Source organism: Zophobas morio, unplaced genomic scaffold (assembly GCF_036711695.1).
Source record: "Zophobas morio isolate AGI-343-1 ecotype UQ-CSIRO unplaced genomic scaffold, CSIRO_AGI_Zmor_V1 ptg000009l, whole genome shotgun sequence".
NCBI lineage: Eukaryota > Metazoa > Arthropoda > Insecta > Coleoptera > Tenebrionidae > Zophobas > Zophobas morio.
Window position 1 is genome coordinate 3,725,819 of NW_026972114.1, and position 26,086 is coordinate 3,751,904.

The 26,086-nt window shown below is 33.8% G+C and overlaps 1 protein-coding gene and 1 long non-coding RNA gene across 2 annotated transcripts in view; one reads left to right on the forward strand and one right to left on the reverse strand.

Annotated features, from left to right (window-relative positions):
- The window catches only part of LOC135125763 (small ribosomal subunit protein eS21), a 567,386-nt gene that overhangs the window by 201,120 nt on the left and 340,180 nt on the right, over positions 1–26,086 (forward strand). The window lies entirely within an intron of this gene.
- On the reverse strand, positions 8,042–9,235 carry LOC135125750 (uncharacterized). Its single transcript, XR_010279949.1, has 4 exons — positions 9,016–9,235; positions 8,611–8,917; positions 8,379–8,549; positions 8,042–8,331 (listed from the first exon to the last, which is right to left on the reverse strand). It is a non-coding gene; the product is annotated as an uncharacterized LOC135125750 (long non-coding RNA).

Genomic DNA, 26,086 nt, shown 5'->3' on the forward strand with positions numbered 1-26,086 from the left:
AATGGTTTGTCTTCTTTTACGTATGAAATACATTCCGGTGTGGCTCAAGGAGCCAATCTTGGGCCGTTATTGTTCATAATGTTTGTTAATGATTTACCACTAATTAGAGAAAGTGTCATCAAAGATTTACGTAACTTTCTTGATTGTAAGTTAATGTTTGTGTATCATATTAATCATATAATAGAGAGAGCATTTTCACTATTAGGCTTTATAATAAGTCAAGGCAAATCGTTGTTGCATGTTTACAGTGCAGATGTATTATTTGGCATCCAATTAATTTCATTCATATAAGTGCTATTGAAGCAGTCCAGAGAAGATTTCTCAAATTTTGTTGGTTCAAAAAACATGGTACTTATCCGCAGCGTGAAATTGATAATTCCGTTTTGTAAGCTCAATTTGGAATGCTGTCTTTGGATATTAGAAGACAGATCGCCATTATAACGTTCTTTTATAAAATCGTTCAGTTTAAAATTAATTGTGCTGAGCTACTGGCAAAGATTTCATTTCATGTTCCACGACTATGTTCCAGATGAACATTGCTGTTATACTCTCCTGCAGCTCTTAAAATTATATTACTGAGATCCCCAATTAATTTAATCTGTATGTTGTATAATAATAAGTCTTTTATCTTAATGAAATCAATTTTAGGAAATTAGCGACGAGATGTTAAATTAATAGCTCTAGCTTATTTTTTTGTTAAGTACATTATTATTTACTTACTTAGGATTTGATTTAAGTTTTTGTTTTTAACTAATATTTAAATCATCGGTTCGATCTTCTTTCTTTTGCTTATTTTATAATTATTAATATTGCTCTGTAATAGGTTCTAGGAACTGTAGAGCAATAAAGGTTATTATTATTATTATTATTATTGTTATTTTACACCTGTCACTGCCTTCGTAGGTATTGAACTCTTGAATGTTTCGTCAATATACATATACATATAAAAATAAAAGTCTCATCTCATGACTCATCAACGTCCAGACCAAACCCTTGGACCTAGAAAGCTGAAATTTTTCACTGAGTTTCCCTTTATAATATAGACAAGGAATAAAGCCGGATTTTTCGAAATTCCTTCTTTAAGCAGGTGAAATTCTTAATGTTCTTTCCGGTCTACATTTTCAAAGTAAAAGCTTGAAATTTAATATTTAAGCTTGTGGTTAGAAATTAAACACTCGCCTGTTTTTAGAAAGTCCACCCCTAAAGGGAGCAAATAGGGGCTGAAAACTTGTGAGTCGCATAATTTTAGAAACAATAAATATGAGAACTTGGCTATGCCGGCTTATGGGTATAAATTAACAATTACCTGTTCCTGGGTTTTTGGAAATTGCACCCCTAAGGACGTAAAATAGGGGACGAAAGATTGTATGGAGGTAGCATTTACTTAAAAAAGATATTTACTTCTCTTAGATACTTTGTTTCACAAATGACGAGTGGTAGTCAATCAGTGTATTCTTTTATTGATTCAGGGTGCGTCACTAAGCACGTAGTCCTCGATATTTAATAACAATAATAGTAATAATAATGGTTTATTAGCGGAAGACTCCAATTACATAAAAAAGAAAATTATTAAATAACATAACTTATAACTAAAGAAAAATGTTTTAAAAATGTTTTTGCAATTTTTCCAACAGTTCAGAATCAACATTGTAAATTGGAAGCCAAATGGAGGAACAATACTCCAGATGAGAGCACACCAAAGAACAAAAAAGAGCTTTTAGGGCAACTGGCGAAAGATCCTTACAATTTACGCCAGATGAATCCCCATATTTGTAAAGATTTTTTGAAAATACTTATACGAATAATGAGATTTGAAAGAAAGAGCAGAGTCAAATATTACCCCCAAGTCTTTCATTTTTCATTGAAATACGAGACAGAATGATTATTTAATTCATAGTCGAACTCAATGAAAGGTTTCGTATTACAAAATGCACTTATGTAACACTTTTTTAAAATTAAAGGTAGCCAATTTTTATCACACTAATAAATTAAAGACTCTAAATCAGTTTGAAGTTTCAAATCACCAGCATAAAAAAATAATTACAATGATGAAAACAACTAGTCAAATCGTTGATGATAAGAAAAATATAGGACCATAGTGTGCACCTTGCAATACACCAGAAGAAACATCAAATTGATCTGAAATCTACTTACCAATGCGGACCTGTTGTTTTCTTTCCGTAAGAAAGGAGGTTAGCCAACTAGCTGTCAAATCTTTAAACCCTAATTTTTGCAATTTCAGAATTAATAATAATAATCTATGGTTAACATGATCGATCCATTACTCCGAAAACTATGCTGTTTATTTCATATATTTTTTTTTCCTAGCAAAGGAAATTTGTACACACTTCCTGATGGAAAGCCTGATACAAAAATTGAAAATGAAACAATTAGCGACACATTTAATTAAAATAATAAAATGTGAAATCTTTATAAATTTTGTTCAGTTTGCCCTTTTTTTTTTTCGACGTAGGCAACGTTCTCTTTTTTTTCAGCATCGCTCATTTTTTTTTTATATTTCGGCAGTTTCGTTGCTTTGACACAATTTTGTCACAAAACTTTTCAGTATCTTCTTCACGCTAGACTAATACATCATCCAGGTACATGTTTTTACAATTGCTGTTTCTATTTTTTCTATTCTTTACGTCGCCCATATAAATCACACTGCATCAACCATTAAATACATACATTCATGTCTATATACACTGCACACTTATTACTGTAATTCGTGCTAAGATTAATTGACTGATTAATTTAATGTCATGTTTTGTATGCCCTACTTAACATTGTTTTCAAACAAGAAATAGGTACCTACTTAAAAATTATAGAATGCGTTAAAATGCAATGAAATAATCATACTGAAATTGAGTAGCAGACATTGCGGAATATATCTATATCTATACCTATATATAAGGTTACGGAAGAAATGTGCATTCTAATTTTAGAAATACTGATTTGTGTCAATTTTTCTTTGACAAGAAAAGCTTAGAGGCACCAATAATAATACTCCTAATTTATTAAAGAATTACAAGAAAATATTAAGAAAAACTGAGAACGCTTCGCTTTTGATGTAATCTTTTCTTAGCTAGAGTAGTTGTAATTGTATCATCATTTAATAACTAATTACCCCATGGCAATCCGTTGCGAAGTTTGTTTTGACCATGTGTTGTAACTCTCCTTACCTGTATGCACATTATAAGTGTGTGTTGTTTTGACGTTACAAATTTGCTAACATATGGTGGATGCGCCGGGTTAAATTAAACAAAAATGTATATGTAGCAAATCTGTTATTTTCCAATTTAAATTTATGCATTTAATGCTTATTTAAGTACCTAATTGGTATCAATTAGTAATAATTATAACTTGGTAAACAGATCCTAAATGACCAGTTAGAATCCTGTGCTATTGAAGATGTAATTGGATAAATTATGCATTTCCAAAGCAGGACTTCGTGACTTGAAATTTATATGTCTAGATGTATTATATATACGTATATAACACATATATTTTCGTCGGTAATTTTATAATCGTCACCGATTCTAACACTGTGTTGTTACATAGCCTCGCACCATCCGGATATTTATTTTATAACCCCAAAAGACGGTATGGAATAAAATATCAATACACATCGGGTACATGTTTACAAGGGTACTTGTTTAGATATTCTAGACTCAGCTGTTACATCGCGTCGCTCGTAGTCTCGAGCTCGCACAGCTTCAAGTCATCTATCAGAATTTAAACACCAATTGCTGTTGCTTAAAACAAAAATCTACAAATAAAAAAAATATTAACATTAAAAATTAAGTTAAAAATTGCGACTTCTCAAAATGAGCCCGTTTTGATTCCGCCAGTGGTAACGCGCACCATCTGCGTCCATTCTTAGTCAAATAAAAATTACCACCAACGTCGAGCAATCAAAGCGGCTCCCATTCCCACAACCTAAATGCGAAATTGAGTGATTCTCTTTGGAATAACATCGAGTGAGCAACGAACCATCTCCGAAATCTTTTTTATAATATAATTTAATAATTTCCCCTCGGCTCCGCGAACGGCAGCCGCGGTTCCACACCGGAGGGCTTCGACTTTCCGTCTCTGTTCTAAGAGATGTCGCCGAGATCGGCCCAAAAGAGAGACAGAGTAGAAAGATTTATGCTGGCGAAGTACATTATCTTGTAGTCTCAGTCGGCTAATTACAGCCTATGATACCACATTAGCCCGGGGGCGGTGCGCGGATGATAACCGGCCCGGATTGGAGATGTATCGCCTACGGCGAGGCTGAGCGGTTTGCATCCGATCTGCTACAAGACGAAGAAGAACCGCACTCGTGATGCCACACCGCAGCCACTCATCCGTAGCTCGGATTACGGCACCGAGAAGAGATGCACAGGCAGCTTTTACAGCTGAATTGGAATGCTGAAAGGCAGAGCGGCGCTCCACCAAGATCGCGAGCGTCACCTGCTGGTCAGAGACCCTCGAACTTGATTGTTACGGTCGCTACTCATTAGGTACTTGTAGTGAGCTCTGACGGCACTCCGTCTGGCTACGTAGAATAAAAAAAGACAAATTTACTGATGCTGCACATGCGGTTTTGTTTTATAAAAAAAAAAAAATAAGGTTATACAAAACACGTCCACGGTAAGCAGTAGCAAGCGAGTTCTAAACTTCATCCAACAGTGTTTGAGTGGAAAAAAGATTATTCAATGAGTGGAAAACCGTTGGAGAAGGATGTACCAAGGCAAAAAAATGAAATTAGTTTTGCTGGATATAGCAGAAACATGTGAGCAAAACAAACAAACAAAATGTACAGTCTAAAACGAATTAAACACATTGTTATTTGTGTATTTATGTATGTCAATATTTTCATTTATACTTGAAAAATTTATAAACTTTTAAGCACGTTTTTTTTTTTAATTAAAGTAAACATATGCTGAGATATTTGTGATTTATTGGTTTGTATTGTATCGTATCGAGTCACTACTATGCAACACCTCATATCTCACTACTGTTAGTCTGCTTTCTTCAGTACATAAGATAAATACTCTCGAATCCTAGTCAACCACTGAAATGTGCTCTACTGATGAGACCAAAGGCGGAGCTTTTCGAGTCAGAAATTCTTTAGCGGTTGGACATTTAAAGTAAATATAATATACGTGTACGAATTTGCAGTATTTATGACAAATTCATTTGTTTATTATTGTTTTATTTTTTGCATTTATATTGATTATTTTGGAAGAGTAACTACTAAATTTTATATAAAAAAAATATTTTAAATGTTTGAAATATACATAGTTAACAAAAATAAACGAAATGCAGCCAGCCAATAAAATGATTCAAGCACCGCAATACCTATAAAAAAAAATTCTTTGAAATTAATAAAATCAATTAATATAATTGACAGACTGACATACTGCCTATGCAGCAGTGGCGGCGAGCTACAAAAGAAGATTCAGGTCTTTTTCACTTAATTCAACAAGTTTTTTAGAAAATATAGATACGGAAGGAACGTCGCATAACAAACTTAAACCCAATGAATCTTTAGAAAGTTTTACAACACTTAGAGAAAGAGTAACTTCAGCGAGGCGGATTATTGAGGATACGGATCACGAATTGCCCTTGGATTTTGAGCAATTAATCGAAGTAATGGACAATATCAATTGGCAACTGGATCCTCTAGATTATCTCCTCAATTTTACAACAAATATCTAACTAATTACCTAAACCCATGGCTTACTAGAGGATTTTTTTTGTGATCAAATGGTATTTATGTTACATACGATAGAAATATGAAAAATCCATGTTTGAATATCCAGTGTAAATTAAAGAGAGCTTTGTCACATCAAAGTTGTGTTTGGACATATATCTCAGGCAGTTCAAATTCTTTGCAGTTGCTTTAGATGTTGATACTATAGAAAATGCTTCTGTTTGTAATTTCAAATAAGTCTATTAATTTTGTCATAGGTTGCATTTATCATCTTCCGATCTCGTCTTCACTTGACGATACTAATATATTTACCGTCTTATTGGCTGTAGCTACAAATAGTAATCAAGTAACAAATGTTAAATGATTTACGCAACTATATAGTGTATTTAGTAGACCAACCACCCCGATATAAAACATAGCAACAACCTTCAATATTGGATCTTCTTATTACATCGGATGAAAACTAAATTGTAATATTTAGATTCTACTGGCCGATAGATCATGTAGTCTTGAAAGCTGAACTACAGATATGTTCTATATGGGATATCAGGTTTATGCCACACCGAAAAAAATTAGCGACTTTGATTCAGTGGATAATGAACTGGATATAGATTTTTATTCACTAGTTCTTCCTTGTGTGACAACTGTGACATTTTTAAGCCAAAGTTGAATGGTTAAATTGAATCTACATCTGAAACGATAACACTAAAAGAATCCTATTGCAAGCCATGGACAGATAATCGAAATCTTAAACTGATCAAACGAAAAAGATGTTTATGGTGCAGATTCAAAAGAACAAGTGGATTGTAGTGTACATTCTGTATTCTCTAACTGGCTGTCAAATGTAATCAAAGAGGATAGAAATAAATATGAGAGAAACATTACTGAAAAAATATCTTAAATGTGTTTACAAGTATTAGATGTACTCTATCAAACCCTGTCAGAACTCAGCAGTTGCGTGATTCTAATGGTGTTCGTATCTATACTCACGAACACATTTCCAGAATGTTCTCCAAAACATTTTCTGCCACAGTATTAACCACCGTTGGCTTATGAGAGGTTAAAAAGATCAAAAGCAGCTACTTCTCCTACAAGACTGGATGACTGTCACAGTTAACCCAATTTACGTAAGGTTACATATTTGATACTTGTAACTACTATCCGATTAGTTTAAATTTTCTCCGAGAATTCTGTCTCCTACAACTTACTGTGCTGTTTAGCTAATCGGTTCATTCATTCATCAGATGAATCGTGTAAATTCGGTAGATATTGCATATCTTGACTTCTCCAAGGATTTTGATCGAGTACCCAAACGATGGCTTTTATTCAAGCTTCGAAATTTTGGTATTGAAGTCCTTTTCTAATGTAGATTGATTCTCTTTTCAACAGTCGCATTTTTAAAGTCAAGATCAATTCTTTTAGTCCAACCACTGATGGCGTCCCATTGGACTCAATTTTAGGTCCTTTTTTGTTAATTATATTGGCGATCTCAACGGTCTTTTAGTATCTCGTCAGGCGTTTTATGCAAATGACTTAAAAATGTGAGATACCATATTTCAACTGACCATCAAAAAGTAGAACAAAACTTGACTACAACGAAATTGTGGTGTCAAAATTGTTCCCTTCCCCTTGATACTAGTAAATTCAAATAATTATGCACTGGAAAAAATAATCCTAGAGATATGTACACTGCCCGACAAAAAAACCCGTACACTTGAATATTTGTAAATTTACGCTAATGTTTAGGGTTATAACTTTTTTTACTTTTTTTCTGTTTCCACATGTTGTAGAATAAAGTAATGTTTTTTATTAATGAATAGATTAATCATTTGCTTTTCGGAATATTTTTTACAAAAATTCGACTAGTTGCAAGTATTCACAGAAAAATCAAGTGTTCGAGTTTTTTTGTCTGGCAGTATACGCGAACTAAATGACCGTTGGGGGCGCCACTGTTAACTGCAACATGGCCGCTCTAAGGCATATTTGACGTATCCTTTATGGCAAGTCTTAAGTGTCCATCGTGTGAAAAAAGTGTGTTGTGTTAATAAATCGAGCGTTTTTGTAGTGGATTTGTTCAGTTTACAGCCTGTTTCGTTGTTTGTGTCAGTTTTTTTTGTAGTTCTCATTTTATTAACCCTTTGTTTAACTTTTTAAGTGAACACATGCTAAATCATGTGGTGTTAAAACTTCTGTGAAAACTTTATTAATTATAGCGATTATTGTTTTTTAAATTAAGTGTTCATTTCATACTATGTATGAGTGGAATAATGCATAATAATAAAATAATAAAGCATGAATAATATTACAGGTTATTGCTGTCACCGTTTTAAACAAAACTGCTAAAACAGCATAAGAAAATGTATTTTTCAGTTTCATAAAAGTTAACAGAACACGTTCTTTCAAGTTTAATTTATGTTTATTACAGAATTTTCCAAACATCTCACAATTTGCAACAATAGCATTAAATAACAGAAAGGATGGTATTCCAGCCATTGTATTTAAATCATTATCAGATTTAAGTGTACTTATAAAAGGTGCCACTAAATCTCCACTTGTCACTTGAATATTTTTATCCTTTTTTTGTGAATTTTGTAAATGTAACAAAGCCTGCACGGTTTCCATTTCTAATGCTAGAAAATAATCTGTATTTTTTAAATATCATCAAATGTATACATACTTGAAACAGTTTTTTGATGTAACTGACTGCTGTCGAAGCAATTTACATCAGTACTATCTGTACTTGAAATTATGTAACCTTCAGATTTTCTCATTGTTGTACTTCTGACTGCTTTAAAGTCTCGATTTTTGGGCCTTCTAGGTAGTAATTCTTTAGTAATGATACTTACATCTACAATATTTCATTTATTGTCTATTATACATTAACAACATTTACCCAAATCTGTACTTACCAGGTAATATTTTTATTTTTATTTATTTTATCCTATGATGTCTCTAACAAGCTGGAGGCCCAATTACAGGAAACATGACATACACAACACCCAAAAGGCAAGGCGGGAATCGAACCCACGACCCAAGGTGTAGTGGGCAAGCACGAAGCTAACTAACCCACCTGGGTCCTCAAATCAAATCCTCAATATGAAATCATCCTGATTACAATGTAGTGAACACACTTTCATGTGCTTTGTTGCTGGTTTTCCCATATTTAGCTTTACCATCCAAGTCTTATATCTGTCCATTTTTTCCCTGATTCCTAACCTAAAAATATAATACATATATACATATTATACTGATAATCAAAAACAATTTAGTTAAATACTGATTAAACTAAATTTACTGTTGATATGAATACTTACCTGTTCATAACATTTAAACAAATGACTTGTTTTTTATGGGGAATTTATGAAAAGAGAGCCCACTGTTTCTATTGTTTTTGCTATGGCAGCGAAAAACACAACAATTTGTATTGTTAACAGTCATTTTTTCAGGAATACTGGGACCAACTTATTTAATTTTGTTGGTTTAACATAAAACAACGAAATTTCACTGTACAACCAACGGTATTTACATCTTTCACTATGCTCCTGAGTAGTGCACATTTTTGGCACCAGGTGTCGTATCAGATCATTTAGATCTAAAGTCACTAGATCTACTATTACTTTTAGAAAGTACGGCAAACTGCCTGTGGTCGGAATTCGACAGAGAGGAACCTAACCTATGTGTTAAACAAAGATAGCGCGAGGCTAGTAATTTTCGCTATCTGTCAACGAAAGTTTGATGTGTTTACGATTTGAGGTTACGACAGACTGTACTAGAATTATTGAGTTAACGGACCGGAAAGAACATGATTCCAGTCACAAAGTAACTCCAGCCCTATTCAACGAGAAAGTGTCACCGGTAACCAGCAAACAGTCGTGGAAGACGTGTTACCACCAAGGCAATTGACGGCCAAATGACAGTAACAGGATCGCCATACTGGAAGCAAAAAATACCTGCTGTCGAAAAGACGGAGCATAACAAGGACACAGATATATTTCTATTTCATAAAAGTTACTAATTGCCACACATTTCAAGATCGAGTCACATTATTTAGATCGCGTATAGATATTTTATTAATAACGTAGAACTTTCAGAATGCGATGAATACTTAAAGCTACAGATATTGATTACCTCACATTTATCATAATGGGAGCATGTAATTCACATTATTGTTAAATCTAACAAGATCATTTATTTGAGATCCAAAATTTTGTTACACCATGGCCCACTAGTGTTTAAACGATTAGAATTTACAAAATCTATATTCCTAGAATATTAGAATTTACAAAAAAAAAACAGTTGATTTCGTGTCTTTAAAAGAGATAAGAATTTTTTTCTTTTTGGAATCTATTCAACGTAGAATAACCAGAATCCCGCATAGTATAAGTCGTCCACAATTCTCGAGTATACTAGAGATCATGAAATTACTTACATTTTCTATGACAACAAGAGGAAACGTATTTACGAGTGTAAATTCACGGATCAGTACGGAGCGGATCTTAGGGCAAATGCCTTTTCATTTTTAAAATAGGCTTCCATGCAAGTCTTCTGCATAAATGCGCTTCACAAAAAATACTCTTATTTCAGCCCTACTGTTTTTGCTTAATTGTATATTTTTTAGTTTTTGTGCCTATTTGCCTATTATATTGCCCAAACTGTAACTGTATGGTGCCTAAATCTGACAATAAATAGGTCAAGAGTCCTAAAATAGTTAAATAGGAGCGTATTTTAACAATAAAGTTTGTTATTGCTGAAATGAGAATTCCAATGACCGAACCATTTCTAATAAAATATTACATCTTATGGTTACAATTCAACAGTTTTGCTCCTTCAACGTGTGCACACTTTCCACGTACCGAAATGTCACCAACACTTTGCGAATGAGAAAACTGAGACGGCAGCGATTTTTACATTTTGGAGTATAGACTAGGGTGACCTATCCGAGGTGACATAAAACGAAACTTTTAAAATATATTGCTCCTACCCCTTCAATGGGTGCTTTCGATTAATATGTAATTGCAGAAAAAAATGTAACACATTTGTTGAACTCTAAAAGGTCGCTCAAACTGTTTGAAATTTTAAAACCACTGAATTAATGTATAATCATACAACATGTGTTAAAAAACTTGCATGAAAAACATGACAAAAATTTATCAGTATTTTTTTATCTTAAATGTATTTAGGGGAAGAACTCGTGGGACTCGCATTTTTTGATAGCGAAATTTTTGTGGTACACAAAAAGCTAATGGTTAAAGCTCTCACAAAACTACAAAAGAACTCAAGGAAAAAAGCGACAGTTACCCAATCTATAATGCTGGCAAATAAAATTTCGCTTGACTATTTTGCCACTGAAAAAACAAAATGCTTCTTCGATAAGCTAGGGTTAAGTTCTAATTTTTTAAATATAGATCCTTTATATTGGGAAAGTGATAATGAATATCAACAAAATGTTGAATGTATCAGTAAACTAAAAGTAGTAAATGACTGTGCTGAGCGAGGTGTGGCGCTTGCACAAGAATATAATACTTCATTATCGAAAAACGAAAGTGAGAAACAAAACGTACTAGAAGTGATAGATATACAAGCTCATCGAAAAGTCTATCCGAATTGCAACAAAAACACATTGATGAATAATTCAATTAACTGTTTGCTTTAGTTGTACTTACTATACCGTTTTATAATTTGTTAATCTGTGTAATATGTGGAATAGAGTAATATATATTTTTGGTATTCGTACTTTAGTTATTCTCTTTGAGCAACCTTTAAAACTTATTTTATATGCATGTGCTTTTACATAGAGTTTTTTTAACTCATTTAGCAACTGTTCCGAAGGTAGGACAGATAATTTTTTCATTTTTAATTTTTGGGTCAGCCTAGTATAGACTCATAATATTTTACACACTTTAGAGAAGATTTGTTCGGTAAAATTTTGGAGACGACGTCATCAACTTGGGGGAGGAAAGATATAACAACATAAATTTTGTTTAACGATTTACCATGATAACCCTAAAGTGCTCACCCAATTTCATAACATTAGAGTTTATAGTTTCAAGTATAAGCTAAAGAAGTATAGTAATCGAATCCATCGGCCACTTTTATGTTTTCTCGACGTTTCGGGACCCCCACGGTACGCAAAGATGTCTGTCTGTCTGTCTGCCTGATGTCAGTATGTATTTTTATTAGACACGTAATCTCCGAAACTGCTGAATCGATAGTTGTCAAACTTTGTATGTACATTAGAAATACCATGTAATGCTAACCAAAATTTGGCTAATCATCCCCACCAACATTTTGATCACGTCATTTCAATCAATTGTACTTCAAAATGATTTGAAAGTTATACAAAAATATACTCCGATACTTGTAGTATACCAATCTACTTTAAGTTTTTCTCTAAACGTTCAAATTTTCGCAAATACAATTGCACGGTACCACTACGCGTTATAAGTCCTCGTGGCACAGTGGTTTTGTCGGGGAGAACGGTAATCTACGGTCGTAGGTTCGAAGCTGAACCTGGCTCTTTACTTATTTTTTGCATTGATAATACGCTGTGACTACTTTTCTTTTGTGCTATGACTATTATTACACATGTTGATGATGTCATGACAATTTTTTTTTTGTCAAATTAAGAACGAGTCACCCCATTTTTTCGAAAATGTGAAGAATACGCACGTCTTTATGTAATAATGATAAAATAAGAATTTTAATATTCAGAACATTTTGTTTGATTCTGGCTGAATTACTTGTAGGTGACATGCTTTCGATGTATAAACATAAATGAACACTTGAACTTCATATTGCTTTTACGTAGTGCTGAAGGACATTTTATCCCGCTAGTTATGTGCTTTAAATATATTTCACATTGTCCATACGTCTCAGGGGCTGTGGGGGTGTTATTTTTACTTTACAACGGTTACCACAGAACGAAAATAGTAAAATCAAATTTTATAATTTTTTTATAGAGCTGGATTTGTCGGATTATACTTACAGCCTTCGACCATTTTTTTATTAATCAAATTAAGAACCTCATTTTTAGAAAATGTGAGAATAGCCACGTCTTTTTCTAATTATAATAAGAATAATAATAATCATATTGCAAGCATGTTGTTCCATTGCGGTTTAATTAATAATTCTAGTCCTCTGGTTTGAGGAGACAACTCATTCAAATTAAACAAATTTCTACGTGACATTCTTTCGATGCTTTAAATATATTTCATATTGTCTGTGTGTTTACGGACGACGCCTCCTTGGATTTTGCGCCCCCAATGCGCAGGGATTCGAATTTGTCATTTACACCAGTTGGTTTTTACTATACCGGGTGTCTGGAAAATGGCGGATTAACTCTCCGCTACACTCTTAACCATCAACTGGTGAGTCTGGGAAAAATAGTAAAAAAAATCCTTCTCACATTTTGGTAGAGTTATATGATTTTAAAATTGGTTCTTTTGCTACGTTTAACAACTAAATAGCTCATTCGTTATCACAATAACTAGTAATAAAACTTTTAGTTAATATTTTTCTCGCCCATGACCATGTTTAATTACCATTTCAGTTAGATTGCACAAAGATATGGCCGTGTTGTTTTTGTAATAATTTGATAAAATTCCATTTGACAACAATGTTTGCCTGAGGTGGATTTCAGTCACCATCGTTGCTAAGAAACCAGAAAGTAAGCTGGACGTATTCACTCATTAGGGGTGTGCAGTGTTGCCAATTTTACTTTTATAAAAGTGTGTTTTTTTCGTAATATACATCATAAAGAATTTTTTTATTATTTTTTTGGGACTCCGGAAACTCCCGTGTATAACGTACTGAAGAGTTAATCCGCCATTTTCCAGACAGGCGGTATAAAGATTTTCAGAAAACAGCATTTTTTTCTAATTTTTGGAGGCAAAATTTATTGAACGGTATTTCAAGGGCGAGAGAAGTTCTGTCGAAGTAACCTTGGACCGGTTTTTTCTTTCTAAAAATCTGGATGTCTAAGGTACAAACAGAAAAGAGATTTATAGGTCACAAGTGAAGGACTATGTTATTTTATAAAATTTAAATAACATTCTCTATGCAGGGTGTCGGTGAATAAATAGACATAGGTTGGTCAACGATCTAGACGATAGTCCCAATTCACATATCTATAAATTTTGACAACAATTAGTCCGGTACTTGGAGATATTATCTGTCTAATATTTAAGTAAAAATCAACACAGACGGCAGACCGTGACACACAGAGAGAGGAAAACGGAAGCCCTAGCTTTTTCGTACTCTAGGGTCATGAAATTTTGAGAAAACATGAAAGCAGCCATTAGTCGGACGGCTACTATTTGTCTGTTTTTGAAGTATTTTTTCTCTTTTGAACTGGCCTAGTTTAGGACCTATTTTACAGCCTAAAATCCTCTTCTATCCCTCAGGCACCTGTCCACACTAAATCTTGATAAACTAACTAAGGCCTGGTTTTTCAGTTGTTGGTTAAAATCATAATATATATCTATTTTGAACGATTAAACGGCATATACGGACATGATACGGACTTTTGACTGTTTTTAATCTCACTTTTGTCTTATTTTTTACGTTTTTACTTCCCGAGCGTAAGCAAAGGAAGTATTGTAATCGAGTCCGTTGGCCGACTCTCTACTTTTACGTTTTCTCGATCTTTCATGACCCCTAGAAGACGAAGAAATGGGTCTCCCATTTCCGTCTGTCTGTCCGTCTGTCCGTCTGTCCGTCTGTCCGTCTGTTGTCCCGGATTTTTATTAGACAGATAATCTCCGAAAGTAATCGACCGATTGTTGTGAAATTTTGTACTTATATTAAGAATATCATGTAGATGGTAAAACGCTAACCAAAATTTGTCTAATCATCCCCACCACTAATGTGATGACGTCACTTCAAAATTGTACATAGTAAATGGGTTTTCAATTGTATAAAATAACATAGTCCTACACATGTAGTTTACAACTCTGAATCGACTTTTCACCCGAAACGTCCAGATTTTTGGAAAAAAAATCAAAATTATAAAACAACATTTTGAAATTTAATTTTTAATCTGCTAACCAGAATGCTTTGAAATGTTGCAGATGTTTTAAGGTTATAAAGAGCATCATAAATCTTTAGTCAAAAAATATTTGCTTATCCCCTCCAAAAACTTGATGACGTCAGCTCAAAAGTTTGTGGAATAAATCATATCTAAAATGTACAAAATATGATGAGTCTGTACTTGTAATCTATCACTCCATTCATATTTTTTGGATTTGGATATACAGGGTGACTCAAAAAAATTAATGAATGCGTAAATATATTTTATTGATTTAATCAGGAACTACAAAACCCAATGCTCTGAAATCTTGCAGATGTTTTAAGGTCATAAAGAGCATAATAAATGTTTAGTCAAAATATATTTGCTTATCCCCTCCAAAAACTTGATGACGTCAGCTCGAAAGTTTGCCGAATAAATCATATCTAAAATGTACAAAATATGATGAGCCTGTACTTGTCATTTATCACTCCATTCATATTTTTTGGATTTGCGTATACAGAGTGACTCAAAAAAATTAATGAATGCGCAAATATATTTTATTGATTTAATCAGGAACTACAAAACGGAATGCTCTGACATCTTGCAGATGTTTTAAGGTTATAAGGAGCATAATAAATGTTTAGTCAAAATATATTTGCTTATCCCCTCCAAAAACTTGATGACGTCAGCTCGAAAGTTTGCCGAATAAATCATATCTAAAATGTACAAAATATGATGAGCCTGTACTTGTCATTTATCACTCCATTCATATTTTTTGGATTTGCGTATACAGAGTGACTCAAAAAAATTAATGAATGCGTAAATACATTTTATTGATTTAATCAGGAACTACAAAACGGAATGCTCTGACATCTTGCAGATGTTTTAAGGTTATAAAGAGCATAATAAATGTTTAGTCAAAATATATTTGCTTATCCCCTCCAAAAACTTGATGACGTCAGCTCGAAAATTTGCCGAATAAATCATATCTAAAATGCACAAAATATGATCAGTCTGTACTTGTGATCTATCACTCCATTCATATTTTTTGGATTTGCATATACAGGGTGATTCAAGAAAATAAATGAAAGCGTAAATTTATTTTACTGATTTACTCAGGAACTACAAAACCGAATGCTTCGAAATCTTGAAGATATTTTAAAATTATCATAAGCATGGTAAATTTTTGATCAAAACGTATTTGGTCGTCCCCCCTAAAAAATTTATGACGTCACCACAAAATTTTGCTGAATAAATCCTATCTAAAATGTACAAAATATGGTGAGTCTCTTCTTGTGATTTATAATTCCATTCATATTTTTTCGATTTGCATATACAGGGTGACTCAAAAAAATTAATGAATGCGTAAATTTATTTTATTGATTTAATCAGGAACTCAAAACCGAATGCTTTGAAATCTTGCAGATGTTTTAAGGTTATAAAGAGCATAATAAATTTTTAGTCTAAATATATTTGGTTATCTTTTACAAAAAACTGATGACGTCAGCTCAAAAGTTTGCCGAATAAATCGTATCTAAAATGTACAAAATATGATGAGTCTGTACTTGTGATTTGTCATTCCATTCATATTTTTGGATTTGCATATGCAGGGTGACTCAAAAAAAATTAATGAAAGCGTGAATTTATTTTATCGATTTAATCAGGAATTACAAAACCAAATGCTTTGAAAATGTATTTGTTCATCCCTCCTAAAAAAATTGATGACGTCACCCTTAAATTTTGCTGAATAAATCCTATCTAAAATGCAAAAAATATGATGAGTTTGTACTTGTGATTTATCATTCCATTCATATTTTTTAGATTTTCTTAAGAGGTGGTTCAAAAAAATTAATGAAGTCAATTTATTTTATTGATTAAATTAAAGGCAACACTTATTATTAGTATTACACCCCAACCAACCCAATTTGGTAGACACAAAATTTGTTAAAGGAAAAACTCGGTTGAAACATAAGGGTAGCACGCTTATTTACATCGACTTTAACATTACAGACCTGCATTTGTTTTATGCGTTCACTTGGTTCCGCGAATGTGAAATAGACATGTTTATAATCAACCAATTGTGAATTTCACCGTCAAGAATTAAAATAAAACCCAATGTTTTATATAATAAGCGGAAGTCGAAGCAATAAAACCGATGGTCGTTTTGTTTACAGTTTCTCTGTTTGACTCTCACGTATGCTGTTACGCCTGTCATCTTAAATTAAGAATGTTTATACATACACGATTTTCAGTTGCCTCTGATACGTATACGTGAGTAAATTGTTTCGTTATTTTATTGATTATTACAAATCAATATTCAAAACGACCCAATTCATTTTCCCGAAAATTTGAGAATATAATAATTTTATTCTTAGTATTACACTACATCTATCCCAACTGATATACGTGTCCTTGCAAAAATGTTGATGACGTCATCGCAATTTTTTTTTAAATTCCCACTACAAAAATGTAATGAGAAAAAAAACACAATAGGCATGCAGTCGTCAAGTTTCCGACTGCGAGGGAAGTACTGTCTAAACTCTTTAGACCAATTTTTTCCCCGTGGAAAAGTATTGTTATATTTTAAGTGAATCATATGAAAAGTAAGAAAATGGCAAATATTTACTCCTCTAGTGACTGGGACTCAGACGATGTACGAATTTTTAATTTTGTCGTACCTTGGGACGGATTCGTAAAATTTCTAGAATACGAATACAGATACGCAAGGATTATTTTTTCTTTCAAATTTATGGCTGGAACTTTCTTTCTCAAAATAGGCTCATTTATTTTCATTGTCAACAACTTTGATTATATTAAGTATGTATTTAAAAGACACAACCGATCAAGTGCAACATCCACAGAATAGGTAAGAGGAGTTTATCATCGAATATGTGCGTCATAACTGGTCAGGTCCTAAGCAATGTGCTGACAAGAAAATAATTGTTAACCTACCTCGTTGGGCTTGGTTAACTAACCAAGAAATTTAACCATCAAATATTCTTAACCATGCAGTGAAATACGCTTAACCAAAACTTTTTTTCTGGCTTAACCAACAACCGAAATACTGGTCCTAAAGAACGCAAACGTAAACTTCAAAAAGAGAATTTCAAAACTCAACTAACCCACCAGAATTTTTGATCCTAGGAATTCACTGCCTGGCCATGTAATCATCATTTAAAATTAACTACGACCGTCACCCTACTGAATAATTTTGTACCGTCATTTGTATTATATTTTTGTAAATAATAGGCTATTGCGCGGGCATAACAGGTTTAATTTCTGTTCAAACGCGGTTTTTAAATTTTTAGTAGAACTCTATTGCGTTTGCTTCTACCTTAATGCATCCCTATTATCTCCACCTCTGCATTGCTTTCTCTATATTCCTAAGCCAATTTGAACACCCATTTACTGAGCGAAGTTTTTTCAGGTACAGCATACTGTAGAAACTCTTGATGGTTTACTTTTAGATTTCATAGGGTAGTTGACTAAGCTGATACTAAAAATGTAAGCGTAGTGATTGCATGAACAAATGAAGAAACATTTTACGACAACAGTCAGACAAATTAGTTATTGACAACAATGGTATACTTTTTGGAACAAAATAGAGCAAAACACCCCCATCATCATGTTTTATATAAGGAACAGGTTAGAACAAAATACCTACTAATAAATCAAAAGAAAATACCCATATATTATCTGTTCAAGAACATTGGGCTGAAGACTTTGAAAATCGTAGAAAGTATTGCAACTGTTTTTTTAATGACATGAGTAAAGCTCATATGTTGGATTTTTCTTTCTATTCTGGCGAAGAAAATTTCTTAATCTTATCAGAATATATCAATTCTCAAATTTTCCGATCCTGGAGTGCTGAAAATCCATACATTTTTGTTGAGGCAATTTGGGACCTATCTTTTTCCATGATACCATTAATGCTATGACTATGAGGTATTAAGTTGCTACAAGATTAGCACGATATACTGCCCGCACAAGCTTAGAATACATATTTGCAGCAATTTTTTGTTAACCAAATCGTCAGTAAAGGTTTAGAACTTGCATAGCCTAATCGATCTCCTAATTTAACGCAACTTGATGTTTATTCATTTGGTTAATTGGAAATTGAAGTTTTTGAAAAAAGAGTTGCATTAATTTAGATAAACTAATGGCAGAAATTATGAACTGCTGTAAGAACTGCTTCAATATTAGTAGGGGAAAGTGTTTCATTCCTTCCGCGACGTTTTGTATATTATACTTTATTCACAATTGTTTTAAGTACTTAGATTTTAAATAAAATAAAATGTCCTAATTTAAAATGTTAATTTCCAGATAATATGAAAACTCAACAAACCTTGAAAAATCCAAAAACTGATATTTTTAACTTTAGAAGGATTATTGTTTTTTGGTTTTAGGTTTGAAATTGACACACTATGATAGTTTCCAACTATGAGATGAAAGTGAAATCAGAAGTAGCTCACTTTCAAACTTTTAAGAATTTTGAAAGCGTCATATTACTGACCGATTGTGAATAAAATATATTTAGAAATAAACGTAGACGGGTGGGATTGTGTTTACAACCAGATGGAGACCATTTTCATCACTATTTTCGATTCATTTAAATTTTGGTCGGAAAAATAAAGAGATAAATAAAGTAAGATAACATTTTTTCTCAGATTAGGAAACAATTTCTATTTAGAACGAATTGTTGACTTTACTGCCTCTAGTCAATAAAAAACATTCCTTTTTGGCACCTTTTTTGCATCAATTGCTAATAGTAACAAGTGATCATTAACAATTAATTAATTTAATTAAATAACAATTCGACTAGATATCTTTACCCGGCGCATCCACCATTTTTCTAAATGTGTATTAAATAACTTATCAATCTAATTAAACTACAAGAATTGTCTTATTTGTGTTCCATGAATCAATGACAATAAAGAACTCCGCTACTTGATAAAGTTAGAACAAAAATGAAAGGTTATGTATGATAGTAACAAACTAGTAAATCAAGCTTACAGTTAGTACCCCCTCACTAGTCTACTTACTTTTTGTATTCTATACATACGAGTACATCTGTTTATAATATAGTATAATATTATTAGTAGTTAGGTGGCTCTATTCGTTTTATCAGTTAAGTCGATTAAAAAGGTTTGAAACTGTTGAAAGTTCACAACTTTTCCTTATTTACCTATTCAATATTTTCTGTTAGCAGTTAAAAATAAGTGCAGTTGTTAGTGTATGCAACTTCGAGGAGCATTTTCCGCTCAACTCAAGATAACCTTTTACAATGTGATTACGCGAGCCGCTAGCGATTAAAAAAGAATAATTCTTTGTCGGCACTAGCTTTATCCCCGCAATTCTCCGGTCGATTTGACTGATGCGTCTCGAGTCCCGCGAAGCGCACCTTAACCGAATTTGTTTTGTAAAAAGCACAGACAAGTTTATAAAGAAGCGTCTGGTGATTAGAGTGAATCTCGTTAAAAACAAACACCCTCTTAGTTCAGTTGTTCTGTAAATCGGTCTTTTCCCCTGCCTTTTTAAGCAAGTTCTTTAGTAGGTGTCGGAGCGTCGCTCATTGCCTCCGCCTCTCATGTCCTCATAATGCAGCAATCAACGCCGACTAGATGTTGTTCGCCTTGATCTCCTTTTGTTTTACACCCCAATCCGCTCTTTTTTTATTCCCTCATCTTCGTTTCGCTAATAACCACCTCGCTAAAACGTGTACGTGTATATACAAGGGAGGAATTTTAAAAAGCCACTCGCGTTTGTCATTTAAAGTGGCCTCTTGCTGGCGGCAGGTAGTGCAAGAGCCTCGTAAAAACGCACTTCCGGAGACAGAGGGAAACATTCATGACTAATAAAATTCATTAGCTCATCCCTCCGGTCAGATTTTAATATATTTCACGATTTCTATCCAATTTCTCGGAAACGCAGCAATCTGCCCAACTATTCGGACTAAGAATTTTAACAGCTCGATGGCCGCACACAACGTCGGACATTCCACTGACATCACTCGAGAGTCTTGCCAGATTCATGACCACAACATATTAGTCCAACAGACGGCCGGAATGGTTATCGACCATCAACAGTTACGGCCTTTTCTTCGGATTTTACAGCGACGAAAATTAAATATCTCACATTAGGCACCTAGACCTAGATATTCCATCGATCATAACCAGAAACATGACAGAGATATATGCAGGCCATAAATACCTAGGATGTGATTTATAATAAATTTTAACGTTTAGCAAAAAAAATTAAAGCGAATTAGTATCCTACAAGTATACATTGAGATGACGTCATCAAATTGTTGGTGGTGTGGTCACCTACATTTAAAATTTCAAATTTGGCGCTACAACTAGATGGCAGCAGTGAGGAGGAAGCAGCACGGGAAGGGCATCAAGAAACAGAATAATAAAACCGCTCGTTCGAAGATTAAAAAATTAGTTTTTACTAAAAAAACCGACTACAATTTCAGGAGTGGGATGAACGACCTTAACATCGGAATGACCAATGTCCGATTTGTGTTTGTGAAGTGCTGATTCATGGAATAGTTACACGGATAAATGGTAGAAGAGTCAAACACGTGGGAAATGTGAGGTTATGTCAACTCATCACGTTTTTCATAAAAGGAGAAGATGGCAAGAACCCTCCAAGTAGTGGAGTTGTGTGACGACGCTATTAAGAATGGTCCTTATGCATCGGTACGTACGCTATACGGCCTTGCCTTTGACGACGGTAGTCGGTTGAACAGAAAAAAGCTGTGTCAATGGACTGGTTTCCCTTTTGAGATCGCATCACATGACTTCAATGAGAAAGTGGATGAGGTAGTGCAGAATTTTACGATCGCAGAACTTTGTGGAGTCGGCCTTCTACTGGGGTTGAATTGTGCAGGTACTCACCAAGAAGTGGCCGAGAGAATTTGTTCAGTGTTGACTGATTTTGATCTGTTTACACAAGAAAGAGTTGTTCAAGAACAAGAGAGTGAAGACGAGGACGACGAAGATGATCCGGTAGACAGTGATGATGGTCGAGCAGGCGCGGCAGCAGTCCCTACGTTCACCATGTCTTTCAGAGACATCGAAGATTCCGTACGCACTTTTAGTGGTGATGACAATTATGCAATCGAGACTTGGGTCGCAGACTTTGAAGACATCGCTAAACTTATGAAGTGGTCGGAACTGCAACGACTAGTTTTTGCGAAGAAATCATTAACTGGGCTTGCTAAGTTATTTATCCAAAGTCAGAGGAATTTGGGTACATGGAAGGACTTGAAACGCAGGTTATTGAGTGAATTTTCCAAGAAGGTGAGCACTGCTGAACTGCATCGCATGCTGAATAATAGAAAAATGAAAAAAGAAGAATCTCTCCAGGAATTCTTGTTGAAGATGCGTGAACTCGCTTCAAAGGGTCAAATTGAAGAGGTGTCAGTAATCGAATATGCCATTCAAGGTATCAACGATGATCCTGAACACAAATTTTTGTTGTATGAAGCTAAAACTTATGTCGACTTAAAGAAAAAAATTGAAGTTTATGAGAAGATTAGAAAGACCCGTACACCTTCGACTCAATCTGTTGCTCAACGTTTCCGAAAGCATAACGAAAACAAAGGAACTTATTCTCCGGGGTCTGTAGGAGCGAAGGGCAGTAGTAAAACCCCTCCAAATCAGAACATAATTAGAAGATGCTATAATTGTAATGGTGTGGGCCATTTCGCCTCAAATTGTCCAATTCCGGTGAGGGAAAAGGGTTCCTGTTACAATTGCGGTTCAAAGGAACATCAGAAGAGGAATTGTCCAGGGAAGAAAAAGGAAGACAACACCACCAATGTGATATCAACCGAGACACAAGATCCCTATATGGTAAACGTTAAGATTTATGTTAAAGATGATTGTCAAACCGAATGTAGCTATAATTTGAATTCATTAATCGATACAGGCAGCCCAATTTCAGTTGTAAAAGTTCGGTATGTCACCGAAAATAATTTCAATGAAGGTCTAAATCCAAATTTAAATTTCGTGGGTGTGAATGGATCGAAGCTTGATATTTTGGGTATTTTTAACACGGAAGTATTTGTTAATGAAACTGTTTTACCCATAAAATTCTATGTAGTTCCTAATAGCACCATGTCCTTTAACGCTATATTAGGTAGAGATTTTCTCAATACCAAGGGTTTCACGTTTACGTTGGGAGATCATTTAAAAATTATTTCAAACGAATTTGAGAAAGTAAATAACTTTGACGAAATTTTACATGTCGATTTTAAGGTAGGTGAAGAAATAAAAAGTAACAAAGAAGTACAGATCAATCCTTGTTTAGATTATGATAAAAAAGTGGAAGTTTTGGAAGTGTATGATAATTTTTATTTATGTAATGACTCGCCAAAGATTGATTGTAATTACGAAATGAACATTTGTGTTAAGAATGATCAACCAATCTCTTTTAGGCCACGGCGTTTATCCTTTTCTGAAAAAGAAAAATTACAAAACATGTTAGATGATCTATTAGAACGAGGCATTATTAGACCTAGTAGCTCTGATTACTGTAGTCCAATTGTACTGGTAAGAAAAAAGACAGGTCATTTAAGGCTTTGCGTTGATTATCGCGAATTAAACAAAATTACTATTAAAGACAACTTTCCTACTCCTTTGATAGAAGACAATCTGGATCGACTTCGAAACAAAAGATATTTTACGACCCTTGATCTTAAGGATGGTTTCCATCATGTTCGTGTAGCAGAATCGTCGATTAAATTTACTAGTTTTATCACACCTTTAGGGCAATTTGAATATCTTAGAATGCCTTTTGGGTTAACTAATGCCCCAAGAGTTTTTAAGAGATTTATTAATTTAGTTTTCAATAAATTAATTCGAGCAAACAAAATTATTTTGTACTTAGACGACATTCTAATAGCGACCAACAGTTACGAAGAACATTTAGATATTTTGAAAGAAGTATTTGGTGCAGCCTCCCAACACAATTTGCTTTTTCGAATTGATAAATGTGCTTTTCTTATGTTTGAAATTTCTTATTTAGGATATCTAGAACAATGATGGCATCAGACCTGATCCGAAAAATGTCGAAGCAATTTTGCAGTATCCAATTCCTACAAATGCTAAGGAAGTTCATAGGTTTGTTGGTATTGCTAGTTATTTTCGAAAATTTATAAATGGGTTTTCCGTCCTTACAAAACCTTTATATGACTTGTTAAAAAAGAATGTTGAGTTTCGGTTTGGTGAAAAAGAACTTGAATCATTTGAACAAGTAAAAAATCAATTAGCTTCTTATCCTCTTTTAGCTGTGTATGATCCGCATACCCAAACAGAGTTGCACTGCGATGCATGCACATCTGGGTTTGGAGCTATTTGACTTCAAAAACAGTCGTCGGGAAAGTTTCATCCTGTTTTTTATTTTAGTCGTAGGACGACCGAAACCGAATCTAAATATCATAGCTTTGAATTGGAATGTTTAGCCGCTATTTATGCTATTAAACGATTTCATATATATCTCTTCGGTATACATTTTACGATTGTCACAGACTGTGATAGTTTTAGGCTTACTCTGAATAAAAAAGATATTAATGTTCGAATTTCTAGGTGGGCACTATTCTTACAAAATTATGACTACGAATTGCAACATCGTCCGGGAACACGGATGATCCATGTTGATGCTTTAAGTCGAGCCAACAATATTTTAGTACTAGAGGAAAATACACTGGAACAAAATTTAGCTATTTCTCAAAATTTAGATTCGAGTATTCAAAAGGTTAAGTCTGAACTCGAAATCCGCGAAAGTACAAAATTTGAACTTAGGAATGGACTAGTGTATAGAAAGAGCAAAGGAAAGCTTTTATTTTACGTTCCTTCGTTGATGGAAAGTCAGATCTTAACTATGTGTCGTGATAATTTCGGTCACGTTGGCGTGGACAAAACTATGGAGTATCTAAAACGCAGCTATGGGTTTCCTGGTATTAAAGAAAAAGTGAAAAATCATGTTCGAAATTGTTTGAAATGTATCACCTTTTCACCAATTGGTGGCGCTGTGCCGAGTGAGTTACACAATATCCCTAAGGGAAATAAACCCTTTGTCACCATACATATGGTGACAAAGGGTTTATGGTCCATTAGAAAAAACTTCGACAGGTAAAAGATATATTTTTGAGATCATTGATTGTTTCACTAAATTCGTAAAACTGTATGCAGTCAAGAGCACCAAAACTTGTGAAGTAATCAATCAGTTAGAAAATTATTTTAGGCACTATAGTGTACCATTACGTATTGTATCCGATCGGGGATCCTGTTTTACCTCTAATGAGTTCGAAAAGTTTGTTCAAGAACATATGATTCAGCATATTAAAGTTGCGACGGGGTCACCAAAATCAAACGGTCAGATCGAAACAATCAATCGAGACTTAACACCAATGTTGTCAAAATTGGCTATTTTAACAAACAAGTGGGAGAAAGCTTTGAGAACAGTTGAATTTGCTATTAACAATTCGTTTTGTAGATCCACTGGTAATTCGCCATCCGTTTAATTGTTCGGTACTAGTCAAAACGATCCTAGCGATCCTTTAAGAAATTCATTGGGCGCTGAAGCTGAAAAAGAAGATGACTTAGCCGAGGTTCGAGAAAAGGCTCAGTCTCAGAATGAAAAGTTACAAGCATACAATAAGCGCATGTATGACCAAAAACATAGACCTCCTAAACTGTACAATGTCGGTGATTATGTGATGATAAAAAACATAGATGTTACACCAGGTATTAATAAAAAACTTTTACCTAGGTATCGTGGTCCCTACGAAATCAAGAAGTCCTTAGGCAATGATCGTTATTGGATTACAGACGTTGAAGGTTTCCAAGTAACGCAAATGCCATTTGAGGGAGTATGTTGTCCTGAGAATATGAAGCTTTGGCTTCAATAAGTTACAAAGAGATTAGTTTCATTTGTTCATTATTTCATAATGTTGTGTTTCTTAGTTTTGTTTCCACCTCGTTCTAGTTTTGACGCTAACATGTTCGTCTTTTAAGCCGTCTTTTAAGCGATTGGGTTTTCTAATTCATCTCTAATACCCTTATGATTTTTTTTTGTGTCCTAATTACTTATGTGATTTATGTACTTTAGATACTTATGTGCGTCTTATCATTATGTTATTTAGGCGTTATATTATGTATTAGATTTATGTGACTTATGTTTTTAACATTTTATGTTTCACTAACTTATGATGTTTGTGTGACTGAAGTTTTAAGCGCCTTATGTTTTATGTCACTTATTATGTTATGTACCTTATGTTTTACTTTGTGTAACTTATGATGTTTGTGTGACTGAAGTTTACGCACCTTATGTTTTATGTCACTTATTATGTTATGTACCTTATGTTTTAC